This window comes from Lygodium microphyllum, chromosome 16 (assembly GCF_053477565.2).
Source record: "Lygodium microphyllum isolate KBCC chromosome 16, Lygodium_microphyllum_v1.1.10, whole genome shotgun sequence".
In the NCBI taxonomy this organism is placed as follows: Eukaryota; Viridiplantae; Streptophyta; class Polypodiopsida; order Schizaeales; family Lygodiaceae; genus Lygodium; species Lygodium microphyllum.
In genome coordinates, this window is record NC_141150.1 from 118,896,256 (window position 1) to 118,911,924 (window position 15,669).

Genomic DNA, 15,669 nt, shown 5'->3' on the forward strand with positions numbered 1-15,669 from the left:
AAATTTCTTTTTTACAAAAGAAGTTTTCATACGAAACATTAGTTATATAATAATTAAGGTATTATAAAACTATGTGCGACTATTGAATTTATAGAACACATTCTCATAATACAAATGTATAAATCCAACATAGATTGGAAATATCCTCATTTGACTTGTTAGTGTATACTTAGCCATAAGCTACATTTGACTCAAGTAGGTTTATTGAGCTACCTATGCTCAAGGTCTAATTATGCATAGAAATCTTCCCTTTGCAAAACTTGATACATCCCCACCTGAGCTTGATGCCAAAGAGAAAACATTTTGGTAGTCACTTGGATTATCATTCCTAAGAGGTACCCTTCCAACCCTTTTTTAGATACATAGAAGTTAGCCGATTAGGTGTCCTCTCAATTAGGAAAAATGCACAAGTTTGGCCTAGAAAATTCAATCTGGGATAGCTAAATGGATCAACTAGGTCACATAATAGCTATATAACATCAAGTTAAGAGAGATCACTTCCATGGTTGATCAAGCTCGTAGTGGGCTAATAGCACACTTGGTTCAAAGAAAGTGAGAGATGAGGGGAGTAGCAATACCAACTTCTCTATTGATAGGTATAGTCTCGCTTTGCTCCCCTTAATTTAACAGTGTTGAGCTAGTTCTAAGGCCCAAATCATTAGAGAAATTTTGAGATCTTGAAATATTCCTCTAAGAAATTTGACCAAAATCTTCTCTCAAAAAATGGGGGCATGGTAAAATAGTTCCAATTGAGCTCCAAACTTGTCAAAGATTGCATTTTTAGAACCTTAGTGAGGATGGGCCCTCTGGTTGGCTTGTGACTCTTCAAGCAGGATCTTTTCTAAGAGGGGATATTGCTTTAGCTCCAAAAGGATAGTCAAGGTTATGTGTGGCAAGAATTTCCCTAAGGTAGATGCCACTACCATGGGTGGGATTCTATTAAATAGTCTTGGCACCATATCGTTGCTTCGCATTGGTCATAAGACTACTTCAATTGCAAGAAAATCAAGATGATGAGTGCACCAATTCTTTGATAATGGATCTCAAGAGGTGTACTCTGGCTCAAGCTTGACTAGGTTAGCTGGGTCATGGGGTTTTGTAACTATGGTCTAATTGGGTATGAGACACATTGCTCTCATGCTCTCTTAGGAAGAGCTATTATTATGTCTTGTCAGATGGTTGTGCTCTTAAAGAAAATGTATTCATGCTCTTTCCACATGGTTTTCCATTATGAGACTAGCTCCACCCAAGTAGTCCTCATCCATTTCGAAATCAATCATCTCCTAGGTCTAGATAGGGGTTTCCAATGTTGTGTCTACCTAGGCAAAGCAATCGGCTATGAGAAGGTTAGTTTGCTTAGCTAGAGGTTGTCATTCGATAAATACATTGTAGCATGTCTTTAATCCACCTAGTGGTTGTGGCTTGGTCAAGATGATTATAGTGGGTTTCCCTTCAAAGATTCACAGCCTTATGGGCTAGCCTCATGGAAAAATTAGGACCATGTATTGAATGTCACAGCCATGGGTCTGATCCTCTTATTTACAGGCTCTAGGGTTGACTCTTCCATGTAATTTAGTGGTTAAATTGCACCATGGTTGTGTTGGCATGGCTATGGACCCTTGAAGGTGCATGAGATTGACTCCACTTTGGGTAGAGATTGGGTTCGCTTGGGACTATATACCTAGATTGCTTATTGAAGTTGCCTTGTTTTTGTTAGGGACCTGATCATCTTGATGGAGAAGATGCATTTGCACAATGTCATGTGTTATGTGTTGTAGGACCTTAGTTGAGGATTATGGAGGGGCTGCATGATTTTCTTGGTTATCCAAATATGATGGTTTCCCTTGTAACATCCTTGTGCCACAAGAAGGACTTTGGACACCCACTTGGCAAAGAGGTGTCCCCTAGGATAGTCTTGTTTATGTTCCCTAGTCTACTTAGTGCCTGAGAAGGTGGGTGTTCACATTGTTTTTGCACATTTTGGGCACCATTGAAAGTGAGCTTGACCTTTTCTTTGGGCATTGGTCCTTAAGTTTCTCATACGTGCTACGTTATTTTCCTGAGTTGTCACTATTTTCTCAAATAGGCTTTGCTTCTATTTACTATATGTGGGGGGGTTGGGCAGCCTTCATTGATGGTGCATGCATGATGCCAATTCCCCTTATTGAAGGTAGAGATTACGTCAAGTGGATATGCTCTTCTATATAGTCAATTTGACATTTGGTTTGAAATTTGAAGGATCACCTGAGCAAAATTTCATGTTTGACATCTTCTTTGTTTGGGAGGATATTTTGATCGAAATTTGAATGGTAACCTGAGCAGGGTTTCATGTTTGATGTCTTCTTTGTTTGAGAGGACATAAAAGAGCATAGGGGTACTCTTAATTTCTATTGTCATCGTTAATTTACATTTACCAAACATCATGTAGGGCTATCCTTCTCTATGGATTGAGCTTGGCATCTGAGGGAACTAGCAAAGGCCAGCCCACTTGGTCCTAGCATTGGTAAGGTAGAATGTTGAAATTTGAGCCTTCATCAATGAAGCCATCTCTAAGGGCCTCTTTGGCCATGGTGAGCCTAATCTCAAGGTTGGCAGGTGGTGTCACCCATTCCTCCTACTTATCCAAGTCATCAATCATGACAACTCTAACCTTGAAATTCCTAATCTTTGCCAAGTTTGTGTGCTTTGTTGTTGGTGCTCTTGCTAAGAGCTATTAGTAGTTAGGCCCTTGTTGGGTTCTAGTGGTGATTCATGTGTTAGGTGCCTTGGGGGATAATATTTCTTGACACAACTTCCATTAAAGTGTCTAGTTCTCTCCCCTTCTAGGTTCTTCAACTTTACATTCTTACTGGCTAATAGTAGGGATTCAATAAGGTCCCATTTTTTTAAACTTTAACTTCTATTTATGACCTTTGAGAGAGTATAGGAGAACTAAGTCCCCTTGTCCAAGCTTCATTGTTGCACATTTTTATCAAACCATGCTTTTTGATAGGCTTTCTCAATGATTAAGGTGGGGGTGACCAAAATCTTGGTCTTGGCAAGACATTCTAATTCATGAGGCACTCAGTCCAAGCCTTGTTTCCTTCCCAACATTCCTAGATTGCTATACGTAAGCTAGGATGAGGAACTCATTGGGCATGATGATATAGATGGCATATTCTAGCCTATATGGCATTTGGCCCATGGTGGTCTTATATGAAATGTCATAATCCCATGATTCTACCATATGTTTACTATCTCAATCAATTGATTATTTGAAAATTTCTTGTGGATAGCAAGGACCTAACTTGCAATGAACGATGAGGGATGTAGAAGTAGGTGCTCCACAACTTTGCTCACTAAGTGTGCTCCCCCATCACTGATGATGTCTATGGTACAACTAAATCAAGATATGACCTTCTCCCCCATGGTCATAGTTCTAGAATCCTTTTTTATGTAGCTCTTGCCTCACTCCATTTTTTCATATAGTCTATATAGTGAATATAATGTATCATGCTTGCTCTACACAGACCACTATTCAAACAACAATTCTAGATGTGTCGATGTGCACTTCCAACATGTTTCTTTGGTTTGGGGTTAATAAGATAGGTGCACTATAATAGTCTTTTGAAGGGCTTATACGCTTTCTAATCCTCCTCAATCCACTTCTAGTTTACTAAGAGCATGCATAGTGACCTAACAATAGATGCACAATTAAGCACAATGTGTATGCAATAAGCAACATGTCCAAGGAAACACTACACACACTTGATATTTTTAGGGGGTGGCAACTCCAAGATGACTCTAGTTTATGTTATGTGAATGGAAGACTCATTCTTGGATATCATGTGGCAAAAAATGATGCCATACTTCACCGAGAACTAGTACTTGAGCAGGCTTAGGGAGAGTTGGTACTACCTACTCTCAAAGATTATCAAGATGTCTCTAGGTGCTCATTGAACTTTCCTAAGATATCTTGTGGTTTTTCTAGTTTTCATCATCAGAGTCTTGGTTCCTTTGAGTATCTATCAATCTCTTCCTCTTCAAATGTACAACAAATTCTATCTTTGAGCCTTGTTAAGTAGTGGGATATCACAATGTGTGTATAGGTTAGCATCAGAATTCAAGTCTTTCTCATTGTTCTCTTCTCCCATACAAGGACTTCAAGAGTGGGGACAAGATCCATGGTCTTATACCCTAATTATTCATGATCTAGGACCTCTAGGTATCCCAAGCATTCTAACTCTAGCTTCACTCTAACGATTTTAGCATGCCCCAATGGTTTGGCATATTTGTGGGACTTGGGATCCACATGAATTTTCTCCTTTCTTTTCCCATCGAAGTCCTAATATCTAAATTCATCATCTTTGTCATCCTAATTATCCTTCACAATTTATTCCTCCTCAACATCACTATAGTTGTCCTCCTTAAGCTATTCCTACTTTATTAGTGACACTAGCATGACCTTCTGGTAACCAAAGAATCTTTGATGCAGTTTGGTCCACTTCCACTCTTGTGACTAGACTAGCTCTACAAAGATGAGTTGGTTGGCTTTAGGATATCTTTGAGACAATTGAGCTTGGAGTCCTATTTCTCACAATTCATAATACTATAAAAATATGTGCCACTAATAAATAATACCCTAAGGCCAATAGCAAGCAAAAATTATGCCATGGAGTGAATCAACCTTTAGAGACTCACCTAGAGGCCATAAGTCCATCTAACTTGCAAGACTCTCTCATACAAGCCAAAGCCTTGATTGGGCCAAATGAAGGCTAGCTTCTTGAAATATAATTTCCTCTCAATGGGTACCAAAGAAGGCTATGAGGACTCAAAAGACCAATGAAATAAGTGTCACAAGTGATAATGAGATAGGGCACATCCAAAAGAGATGTCCCAAGTGCCGATGTTTCCATTGCAATGACATAAAGCATATCCAAGCCAATAATTTCCCCGAATTGAATCAGGAAGATGATGAACCAATAGTAAAAAGAAGTTGTACAAGTTCAGCATTCAGCTTCCCTCAAGAATCAAATAATGATGAAGGCCTAGATCCCTTTTTAACCTTTGAAGATGATTAGAAACCATAGAAAAGATTTCCATGTGAAGCAATAAGGTTTATAATTTTAATGATCTCTACTCCTCTAATGATAATTGAGCCACAATGTATTGCAATAAAACTATCTTTAAATACATTGTATCATCTTAAAGTTTGAGTACTCTTGTGTAATCAAAGTATCGCAGTGGAGCATGGCGGGTCATCCTAATGCACAAGCCCTACCATATAACTTAACCTAGTGTACAATATCCCTATTTTCTCTCAAGATGAGGACATCTCAATTCCTCTAATGGGAGAGGATGTAACCTCCCTACTCCTCTATGTGTGAATACACACTAATGGAGGGGTAATGAAAGCAAAGGCTTAAATCTTTGCAAAAAAATGAGAAAATAATCATCTTCTTTCTAGATTAAATGCAACTACCATTTTTCTTTCGAGTAACCACACCATCACCAAGTCATCTAGATTAATCATTGGGTTAATGCCATCAAAATCAATATTGAGTTCATAATGACCATCATGATGAAATTGATCAAAAGCACCATCAATTCATCCATCGTCCAAAGCAAGAGGGAGATAAAAACAAAGGATAATTGAAGCCTCATTCAAAATGGATCCACCCATCATCATCATTGATATGGTCACAATATGAGTATAGTTGCCACTCTCTCTCCACTCCCACAAAAACTAGTAGAGCCACCATATTTTGTTGATCTATCACCATTGACGCCGAACTATGAGAAGGAGGTGAGTTGCAGTGGCCACCCTTCACATGGAGAGAAAAATCATGAGATGAATGTAGGGAAACAATAATAAATGAAAAAGAAGAAGACTCAAGTAATTAGGAGATCAAAGCTATACATTATCCTTATCCCTTTTAGCTAAGGTCTCTTTTATTTTCCCAAATCATTACTATGTCCTTTGTATCAAATGTATTGCAAATTGAGAGAGAGAGAGAGAGAGAGAGAGAGAGAGAGAGAGAGAGAGAGAGAGAGAGAGAGAGAGAGAGAGAGAGAGAGAGAGAGAGAGTTGTCAGCACGCAATGAAATTTATTAGATCCATCAAGTCGATATGAAATCCTAGTGTGAGGAGCCATCAAGGGGTGAAAATACTAAAATGAGGAGTGCATGAATGAACCAAAGGGGAGCACCTTGAATTCAGTATAACCACTTCTGTGTATGCTATACTATCAAACCTTAGGGATTTGAAGGTATGAGGGAGCATTGGAGAGAGATCAAGCTACAGGAGGGCTCCTTGAAGACTTTCAACTCTATTACTCTCCCAAGAAGAACCACACCATGTTCATGACTTATATAAGGGACCTCAGATGCTTCAATACTTCTCGTTCTTACTCTTGATCTCTATTTATCTTTGGTTTGTCACAATGGATTTAGTTTCATTAAATTGAGTCATGAACCTCAACTCAAATTAGTCAACAACTAAGTGAATATATCGATGTAGAAACGATGGGATGATCAATCAATAAAAGTATAGGTTGTTCATGGGCTAGTCAAACTGAAAGAATGAAGTTATTCATGGATCTTTCTTATAGGATAGAGACTCTTACCACCTAACATTGATACCATTGGCATTGACCAATCATATTGTAAAGGATATACATAACACACAACTAGATCATCTCTTGAAGGGTTAGAATTGACTTGCATGGTACCTAGTGTTTTTAGAAATTGTATCAAAATGTATTCTCTAAGAAAGACATTATGAGGTTAATCATCTTGGCCTCTATCCTTGATAAGGGATCTTTGCATAAACTTATGTATCATGGGGGAAGACAAAGTAAGTTAGAAACTAAGTCCTAGATTTATCTTCAAACACGAAACAAGCATAAGAAATTGCCTAGAGCCAAACATGAATATGGACATTTACTTAAATTAACTTTAAGCATTGATGATGAGCTATATGTTTAATTATAAGAACATTGTATTCCTTGAAAGGGAATCTTGTCAATTGTATTCTCCTCATGAAACAATTTCTTGTGGGACATTCAAAGGAAATTGTTCTAGTGTTGTTAGACATGTTTTAAGATGCCTTTTTGTGTGAAAAAGAAATGCTTTCCTAGTTAAATATAGATTTTTTTCCCTTGTTTTTATTTAGAACCTTCGAAATCCCCAAAGGGGAAGATTTTTACTCATTTCGAGGGTTTAATGAACAAGGGTTAGATGCACATGTAGATCACCTCCATGATTGCATGGTAAAAAGATACCATTAAAGGCAAGAGACCTAGATGGGCACTACTCAAACCACTAGTTAAAGATCGAGTGCTGTGAAGGCCACCACAGAAGGCAAGGTTTGCTCCTATAGTAGCATGTGAGTCAAGAAGGGTTTGGACAACCCACAATTGGCCTAGGATAAAGTTGAAAAACCTCCATGGTCTAATATTGGGGATGTTAAAAGACCCTATTCTAGATAAAGAGTGGATTATGGATTGTGTCCATGAGAATTAGACATGGGTATCCAAGTTCTTTGAATATAGATCTTAATATAAGGGATGAAACACTAGATTGGCATTAAACCTTGGAGAAGGTATGGATAAATGCATTATTACTACTATTTTCTAAAGATTATTTGGTCTTTTCTTTGTGTTTTTGCATAAGTTACATGAATGAAGCTTGTGTAAGTTAATGTCTAATTAAAGAAGTTTTTTTATATGTTTAATCAAACATGGTAGATAATTAAAAACTAAGCAATTACATCATAGAGGAAAGCAAGTGGGAGCAGATCCCTAATCAATCCCTCCTATGGTTGGGTGGTCTCAATGAAGCAAGAGTTTTCCTTCAAAATCATTAGACTTAGGATGTTTTAGGAAAGTGCTAGACGATGACCACATACTATATAGCCCAATCTCATATCATTTTAGGGGGCTGATATGAGACTTTTCCTCGTGGATAGAGGAGTTGACGTGTTAGCTCTCCCTCATTTCTCATCCTCTTTGAACCAAGTGTGATAGAGTTCCACTTTGGTTTGGGTTGATTTGCAAAAGCACACAGATGCTAGATTAAGAAACCTTATGTTCATGTCCATTCTCTTTGGAAGCAAGCATACCTTTCCCTATGAGGTAGAGTCAAGTGATCCTAAGTAATAAATTCCATGATATAGCAAGGGAGTTCTAGCGAGCATTGGCCTAGTTGTCTCTTGATGGACTATCAAATTTTGCCATCAAGGGATCGTTTGATAGGCACATGAAAGTATGCAATAGTTTACATATCTAGGCATATCAATATTATCACCGTACAAAAATAGCACTTTCTTACTCCGTTAAGGGTCATATCATATGTTCTTGTCTTGATTCAAGACTAGATCCTTTAGATGAAAATAATGAGGGTCCATAGAATTTCATGAGATATATATACTTGACTGTAAATTATACAAAGGGTTGTCTGATAATCATCTAAGGACTCAATCCTAATCACCATCATCCATGCTAACTTTGAGCATGTGGATTTAGGCAACTAGTAGGTGTTCCCTAGGTCTACCTTGCACATAAATAATCCAACCTCATCCCATGAGGATTGACCTATAGGTTCCCAAAGACACAAGTATGGTCTCTTGTAGCAATCTACTATTAAGCTAAGACAATCACATTTTGCAAATTGTCAAAGACTTGATGCAAGCAAGCATTGCATTTGGTTTAATGAGAGTGAGAAATGACGAAGAGCTAAGCATCGACCCCTCTACTCATAAGGCATAGTCTCACACTAGTCCCCCTGAAATGGTGCTTAATCAATTCAAGGACTGGCCTAGGAAAAGTCACACTTGTTAGCTCTTTTCTAAACTATGTGGCATAATTTTTCCATACAACCACAATTACTCTCTAACTTTTAGTAATCATTCTTTTCAAAGCAATGATTAACTAAATTTCTAGTAAATCAAAATCTTCCTATGGAGATTTTTTCCTATGATTTTTTGATTTATCACTAAGATTCCAATTCGAAAACAAAGTTTAGCTTCATGCATATGAACACATTTTAAAATATCATGCATGTGAATGCACCTTGATATTTTTCTTTCGTATGTCGTGTGCATGAATGTGCATTAATAGGATAGCAAGCAAATTAAGGTAAGTTTTTTCAAAAGAGACTATGAAAGAAATAATTTTGCACACTTTTCCTTTTCACTAAATATGAAGAAAATAACATCGAGACATAAATTTCAAGCTATATCAATAAGATATTTACTTTTTTTACTTACTATCTAATGTCTTAAATAAACAAAACCACTTAGAAGTTTAATGAAAAAATTAGAGTTATTCTAACACTTTTTTCTATATAATAATTTTTTTAATTTTTAAATAGTTTTAAGATTTTTAGATAAATTTTCAACTATATTTTCTTCTTAATTATCGATCTAATTTAATTATGATATTTCTAAGCCTCATTTGATTATTATGATGAAATCAACCATAATTTCTAAAATAATTTATTATCATTTTTAACTTTAACATATTAATTTTTTAAAATTTTGAAATTATTTTGGCCATGTTTCTAAACAAAAAAGTTGTAGAATTTAAAAGAAATAATATATTATTTTATTTATTATTGAAAAGAAATTCAACATATTGAATTCAAATAACATCATATATTTACAAAAATAAATTAAAATAGTATAACTTGACCCTATTTACGATTGTATTCTTGGCATCATGGCTAGTTGATGATCCTGCCACCTTAACATGCTTGCATGGGACCATAATGGATGGAAAGAGTGAGAGAAAAGAAAGGATGTGGATACAGTGCCGATGCACACTCTGTCGTTAGCTCCTTTTCACAAAAGTTGCTTACCTCTCTCTCTCTCTCTCTCTCTCTCCCTCTCTCTCTCCCTCTCCCTCTCTCTCTCTCTCTCTCTCTCTCTCTCTCTCTCTCTCTCTCTCTCTCTCTCTCTCTCTCTCTCTCTCTCTCTCTCTCTCTCTCTCTCTCTCTCTCTCTCAGAGCTATAGCATGACATTCTCCTATGGGTAGCTAGAAAAGACCTACAGGCTAGGATTGTGGGAAACCTATAGTACTTGTATCCCATCCCCAATGATGAAGAGTATGCATATAATGACATGTATATACTGTGAAGTGTCTTATAATAACCCTATTTTACCTTGTTTTGATATTCAATAGGCTTGAATATTCAATCATCCATGTAGGATACCTATGTGAGGAATAAAACAATGGGAGGGGATCCCTACATGGGCTCCAAATCACTGGGAGGTGGGCAAATTTTTCCTCAGGTTGGTTGGTTGCACCCCTTTGGGATCTTTGATAGTGAGTGAGGGTCACGTCTCTTTTGTGCCACTATCTCCCCCATGATCCACCTTTTTCCTTAGTGATAATCTCAATATGATAACAATGAAATTCTACAATCAGTATGATATGCGTTGCTTGAAGTATCCATTTAGTTCATTCCATGCAATGCATTAGAATGGAAATGGAATCAACAAAGTGAGCATGGAGAGGGTTTTACCATGTAGTGACTCACTGCTTGACTTACATTTTACAAGGAACATTTACTTATTTTTACTATGGATCAACAAACATAAGCAATATATTAGATTAGGGTAATGAATCCAATCAAGACTTCACTTGTGAACAAAGAGATTTAATACAATGCCACAATGCCAAGCAAGGGTTCTAATTCATTGTTTTAATCAAGAGAGTAATGCAATCAATGAACGGACAGATTCAATCAATAAAGGGTCAAAATTTGATGGAAAATCTTCAAATTTTAAATCTTTCAATTGAGTGAATAAAGCTCAACAAGTGGATAAGTTAGGAGAGATCAAGAATTGATGGAAAATACTTCATATATTACTTGGAGAAGACTTGGATGCTCCCTAATTCTTGAATGCACTCTTGATTGATCAATGTTGCTCAAATAGTCTTCAATCCTTACTCCTTGAATGATTCAAAGTAATCTTGAAGCATTAGTAACCTAATATTGAAGCTTAATATTGTTTGCCCCAAATCTTGACTCCATGGAAGCTTGAAAGGTTGAAAAGAGCTCCAATCTTGCTCAACATATTTGATTTCTTCCAAGATTCTTCATACATATAGATCTTTGGGCTAGAATGATTAGATATCTTCAAGAAATTTGAGAGAAAGTAAAGCTTGAACTCAAGCTTTCATGGCTGCCCATAGGTAGCATAGCTAGGGTCTCAAGAGAGCAAGAGAATAAGAAATAAGACTTCATTATGGAGTGGAGGTATTAGAGAATTGAAGTGTAACATTTGAATGATGATTTAGAAGCATCAATGCTATCCAAGTATTAGAAAAATGGATGGAAATAAGGCTAAATATTCAACAAAAAATTTGGGCTGATGTTTGCATCATATTGATGTCCATAGAGTGAGCAAAATGGTATAATACATGTAGGATTTGAAGCCTAAAAGGCATTAATATGCATTCCATTCTTGAAGGGAAGCAAGGATATATGAAGGAAGAGAAGATCTCTATTGAAAAATCCATGGAAGCTTCACAAAACCTTGAAGAAAGGGGAAAGAGAATCCTCAAATTAGAAAGTCATGACTTATTTATCCTCTAATCCCTTTAGCCATACTTATCCAAAATGCTCTTTAAATTAGGTGAAAATTGGTCCATAACGACCTGCCATTTCACATATAGTGTTGCCAAACTTGCTCCAAAGCTCTTGTTAGAGGTCAAAACTAGTCCGTACTTCAAGTAGAAAGCTTGTAAATACCTATCACGTAGCTCTTATACCTATTGCCTAAGATTTAATGGTGGAAAATAGAGAGAATATGTATACAAATTGAGGAAATTAAATAGATTGAGAGCCTATGATTTGATACCACTTGTAAAGAAGTGAGTTAGAAGAGAGAGATGACTACAGAAGAGAGAGGAGTGTAAAGGAGAGAAAAGACTATTTGAGGAGAGAGAAATATTGGAAATAGAGAGAGAAAGATAGAAGGTGAGAGAAGGAAGCCATTGAAGTTGAGAGAAAGATGTAGATGAGGAGACTTTTGTATTAATTTGAATGGTAAAAAATAAAAGTCTTTTACACCTTATATACCAACCAATGTAGATATATTTTTCCACATTATTATTTTCAATATTTTACACTTATTTATTCACAAAGAGAAAAATAAAAGGAAGTAAATAAGGAAAAAAATAAGGAAAAGGAAATGAAAAGAAAAAGCTAAAAAGTGAGAGATCACTATCACATGTATTGCACACACCTAGGGGGATATGAAACTCTAGCCCCTTCCTACATTTCATCGCCTCAAGGCACCTCAAGGCACCTCAAGGGCAAGAACCTTGGTATGACGACCAAAGACTTGTACCCTTGAGCACTATATATTACACACCTAACTATGCAATACTTGGGCCGTCGTGTAAGAAAACACTTGGGCCATTGAGTGTGGGACAACACTTTGGGCTTTGCCTAGGGTTCATCAATCTAACTCTTGATTGCACCTGAGATGCACCTTAGAACTCACATTGCATAGTAAAATAGCCATATCCCAAGGAGTGTAGAAGATGATTGTTATTTCAAGTACAACATAGCCCATAAAGCTAATCCAATGACGTTGGTGGTCGTGCAACCTCTACCTCTCCATCCTATCCTCTCTTTATACCAACACCCTACCATGAAGCCATTACCTACACCCTTAAGTACCATCCCCCAAAAGTAAGGAAGAAGGCCCAACTCCTTTACCTAGCATGTTTGCCACCCTTCAATAAGGCACCATATGAAGGTCATCCCCGATAGGATGCATACTATTATAATGCAAAGTGCCATGGGACTGGCATTCATCTAGGGGGTAATCTTAACCCCTGGTAGTAGTAGAAGAAGAAAGAGCAATGGAAGAGGAAGAGAGAGGAGGAAGCCTAATGCCCTATTAAATGATTTTTTTTGGAGATACTATCCTACTCTAACAATTAACGATTGTTTAGTTGCAATGACATTTGCTGCTGTAAAAGTCATTTAAAGAGAGCTAGAGCTTACTCCCATGTGATCTATAAAATGACTCATGTGAAACTTTGACAAGAAAAATTTGTGGCCTATGAAGGAAAGTGCTTAAAGGAAAAAGAGTGAGAGAAGATTTTAAAGACCGTAAAATGCAAATTAGGAGTGGATACATGCAAATTTTAGGCGGGACTTTAAAGCTGACAAAAGCAAAACCTGAAGATCTAACAATTTTAGAGACTAAGGAAGATGAAAAATGCAAAACTTCAGCTGTTGCAGTGGTTGTGGATTTTTAGTAATTTTCTTGATAGCAAGATTGAAAAGAGATAGCTTCTCAACCACTCGGGATGTCGAGCTGGTCAGGCAGGATTTTTCAGAATTCAGTTCGGGCGTCGGACAGGAGAAATGTGAAGCTGACAAATGGTGCCAAGATAAAGTGGACAAGGTTTAAAAGGCTTTGGGTATGGCCCCTTTGGGGGGCCAATTGGTCCCCAACTAAAAATCGTGATTTGGAGTGGGGGGCATTTTTGAAATGGCACTATTGTAGTCGCCGCCCCCCCTTTGCGACGAATTTGGAGAGGATGGCCATGGCAGTAGGCTGAAAGCAAGGCACTAATCAGAGCACATCAATGATCATCTTGAATTTTTCACTCTCTGATGCCGGCTTCCAATCGAGAAATGACTACCTGATGAGAAAGCTGGAATCGTAGTCTTTCTCTCTCCTCCCTCCTCTCTCCTCTTGAGGACTGTTCACATGCATGAATCTATGCAAGAAAGGGAAGGAGTTAAATGCGAAATACTAATGGAATAATGGTCTCTCGAGGCGAGGAGATCATAGATCAAAGTTGGAGGGAGCATCAGCGTGCAGAAAATAAGCGTCAACGGCCTCCCAACCATTAAATATGCACCTCCAAAATCGGGTTTCTATGTGTAAGCAATCACTTCATTTGTTTTATGAAAGATGTTTGATGAAATTGTTTGTAAATGGATTCCTTTGATGGAAAATGCTGAACTTTATCAGAAATCTTGAAGAAAACCAAAAAATTGAGTCATTTAACAATTTATATCAAAACACGTAAAACCCACAATTGTGCGGTTTTCATAGAAATGATAAATTTTGGGGATTTTGTTGTGATTTTGGGGTTCATATGGAGTAGAAATGAATAAAAAATAAATGTTCATTAATTGTGATTAGTCCCAATCCATAAATCAGAAATATCAGGTCTTTTATCTGAATAAATGAAGAAAAATAGTGGAAAAATGTGAAAAGTTAGTTTTTTGAACTAGAAAATTAAGGAAAAATATGCTTTATGTAAGTGAATGTATGGCATTGGTTGTAGCATGAGGGATAAGACTCAGTTCATCCATATCTTCATGTTAAAGTTTGTTTTTACCGCTTTTTACAAGAAAAACACATGAAAAAACGATTTTTTACACGTATCAATGAAGCACAACCTAAACGGTAGGGGGAAGAGGGGTTTTGATGGTGATTAGTTGCTAAGAATATTGGAAATTATGATCTATTTGTTTGTGCATACCATATAAGACGTTTATAAATTAAGTTTAAAGGGGTTAAGCCGCAGGAGGATGATCAGGGCTGATCCCTTAGCAACAACGAAGCATGATGTGTAGATTAAACGCATTAAAAGAAATGTTTGTTGCACTTCACAATGTAGATTTATGAACCATAAAATGTTTGAGCACAATGGCATTCACAGTTGCATTGTGAACTCTTAGATGCATTGCAATTGGTTTCCTATACATATGACCCATGCTGAGTTGTGAGATACCTAAGCTATAGGTTTGGGAATTTGGGTTCCTTGGGAAACTATTAAGTGAGGAAATATCTTATCTCTTGGAATGCTTTTAAAAAAAGAGTGGATTTTGTGACGCCTGTGTTATTTGTGTTATGGGACCAATTCATTAGTGTATGCCAAAAATTAGGGAGATAGACTCACAAGACCATCAAGGCAAGCTTCAATAGCAAGAACGAGTTGAAGGGGCTAGACAACGGGCCGAAATAAATAGAAGATATTCTCCTCAAAGGTAGAATCATGATTACAAGTGGCTTATGCCTCTAGGTCAAACTGGAATTCGAGTTTAGGGTTTGGAAATACTTTAGCACTAATGAATGGAGGCCAAGGGATGCCCATGAGTCCTCCTAATGGGAGAGGAAGCACAATTCCAAATGTGCCCATATTGCCAGCCCCTCCTAGTGCGACCATGCTTATGACTAGTCAAATGGCCCCATCAACTGTGGGAAACCCAACGATAAATCCTATTGTTATTCCAGGAAATCAACGTCCAATTCCTAATCAAGTGGTTAAGCCAATAAAATGATAGGTAGACGATCGCAGCTATGAGTCAAGTGCCTCGAATGTCCGTGGCAAAGTAAAGGATATGATGAAGCACTATACTGATACAATTAGCGAACAATATAGATAGCCCTTGATGTTAATTTCCTTAAGAAGCAACATAATTTGATAGGGAGTCAACGCCTTGAAGAGGGTGGCACCTCAAGATTCAACTGTAAGTGGTGTGGTGGCCAACATTTCCCTAGGAATTGTCCAAATGTTAAATGCAACATATGTGGGAAATTCAGCCATTTAGCTAGTACCTATTGGAGTAAGATTAGCTTCCTCTAGCAGGGAAGTATACAATTAGTTCTAGTTAATCATCGAGCATAAGGGAATAATCTCCAACAA